Source organism: Cebus imitator, unplaced genomic scaffold (genome assembly GCF_001604975.1).
Source record: "Cebus imitator isolate Cc_AM_T3 unplaced genomic scaffold, Cebus_imitator-1.0 Scaffold265, whole genome shotgun sequence".
Classification (NCBI taxonomy): domain Eukaryota; kingdom Metazoa; phylum Chordata; class Mammalia; order Primates; family Cebidae; genus Cebus; species Cebus imitator.
In genome coordinates, this window is record NW_016107580.1 from 1,415,824 (window position 1) to 1,418,345 (window position 2,522).

The following is a 2,522-nucleotide window of genomic DNA, read 5'->3' on the forward strand; positions in this document are numbered from 1 at the left end:
AAAAAAAAAAAAAAAAAAAAGGATTTCCAAACAGTCAAAATTAGCTATGCATCTTATGGGTGCTTTTGGATGATCTCCTTATCACGTATTTTCTTATTAAACGTAAACTTGGCTCTACAAACTCAGCAGGAAAAAAGCACTAAATACCGTTTTAGTCAACTACAGCAAAACACAATTATTTTCTAGTAAGACTCAGGACAAAACTGACCACAACCTCGAACCTACAATTTCTCCCCACATCCCCACTTGACTACACCAGCTGATTTAGACACTTCCAAAGCAAAGGCTGGAGCTGATTTTAAACAAATAATGGACTGGCAATGGTATCCTTTCTTCTTTTTAACTTCGTTATTATGTGGGGAAAAAAATGTCAAAAAGCAAAAGGGGAAGGAATAAAAACTGGTTCACGTTCCACATTGTTTCAAAGTGACTTAAAAGGATTTGTTTACTCTTTTGGCCAAAACTGGAGAAGAGAGAGGATGATAAACTGTAAATTTCTAATATTCGATTTAGGCCTCAGTAACTTTTTTTAATGAAAGAACAAATCTGCCCACGATAAGGGTGGGAGGGTAGCCCTAGGTGGGATCGGCAGGCGGGGTCTTAGGAGGGCCTGGGCCAGCCCAGCCGCCGGCGCCCCCGCTGCGGCCTGGTGCGGCCCGTGGGCCCGGCGTCCCAGGCGGCGGAACTCTGCCTCGGCGGCGCCTGGGGACTCGTTTCGCGGGGAGATCAGGCCGAAAAACGCGGCCAGGCTCCCGAGGGCTCCACCCTCCCCTCTTTCACTCCCTCCCCTTGGCGGTCCCCAGAGGGATACAGGCGGGGCGCATCGCTCAGAGACAAGTTGGGGGGGGGAGGTTGAGTCCTCAGCGAGAAAAGCTCCGACGCCCAGAGTGGCGGCCGTGGGTTATTAATAAACTCCGCTTCTGCCCAGGCGCCGCTACCGCGGCCGGCCCGTAAAATCGGCAAGGCCTGCAGCGAACGCTAAGCAGTGGGAGCCGGAGCCCGGGCCCAAGCGGGCCCGCGCCGCCGCGCTGAGGGCGGCGGCCTGGCGGAGAATAATGCACACTGGGTAAAAACACATTTATATACGAACCTCCGAGAAAATTTTCCAACAATTCCTTCGTCCGACCACCATGCACCAGGACAGGAAACAGCCGTCCGGCCCCCAGGCCCAGCAACCCGCATAGTCTATCTGAGGCCCGCCCCCAGCTTCCATTGGGCTGTAATTACATCACTCAAGGGAGGCTTCCGGCTTTCCATTGGCCCAAGTTTCGTCAACGTGAAAGAAAACCGCCCTAGCGGCGCCCCCTCATCTGACGTCAGCCAAGCCTGGCTTTACAGCCCGCCCCTCAGTGGCTCGCGCAAAGGGCAGAATCAAAGCTCCTGTGTTTGACTGGTTGACAAAACTGCTCATCCCAGACCGACACCGCCTCACTGACAAATGAGTTATACCGATTCTGGGGCCCCAGCGGGAGGCGCCATTTTGTAGCGAGGGAGGGAGGCTGGTCCTTGTGATTACCCGGGAGGGAGAAAGGGTGACGGGCGCCATCTTCCCCATAGGGGCGAGGAGGCGGCCTTGATTCTCCTGATGGGCTTGCTGGAGTGCGTTCTGCAGACCAGAAGGCCTTTGCGTAGCGATTCTTGAATGCTGATTAGCAGCCCTTTGGGAGGGAAGTCGAAGGGAGGAATAGGACAGAATGAGAGACTTGACCTCTCCCTGGAGGCTCTGAGTGCTGGCCGAGGCCCTTGGTCTTGGGCTAGGGCTCTGCATTACCCAGAGCTGCTGTATGCTGGTGATTGGCTTCCAAGCTTGTCTGAGCTTCTCCAGTCGCCGGGGCGTCGCCATGCGGTGGGAGGGTGAGCCTTCCTCTCCTACTGAAACTCCAGCGGCTTGGCATCCGGCCGGGGGTCTTTGATTCCGCTGGGAGACACCACGGATGCTTTTGTGCTTTAACGTAGTTTCGGTTCAAAATTTGAAGCCGTCAGAAATGGTGTCGCTATGGTCTTTTGTATGTTCTTGTGTCGCGAACTAAAGGAAGGTCAAAAGGGTGGAAAAGCATTCAGTCTGGTTCCCTAAAGTTAGTAAGAATGGCTACAAATTAGTTGTGGCCGTTGCTTGTAGCCCTCAATCCAGCCCTTTCTAAACCTTTGGGTATACTACTCAGTTCGGAAGGTACTCAGTACAAATTTGCTTTGGCCAGTAGGCCGAGCAAAGATTACGTAGGGTGTATTAGACTCACATCTTAAGTCGGCCAGGCCAGGGGTAGAAATGAGTTACCGAGAGAATGAGGGGCTACCCCATTATGACAGATTTGGATCCTGCTTAGAAAAACGAGAGAGCTGGATGGTGTTCAGCTTAATGTCTTGCATTTCATACAGTTATCAAATGGACGGGGATAAATAAAAAAGATGTTAAAGATAGCCCTCGGGCCGGGCGTGGTGGCTCAAACCTGTAATCCCAGCACTTTGGGAGGCCGAGGCGGGTGGATCACGAGGTCAAGAGATCGAGACCATCCTGGTCAACA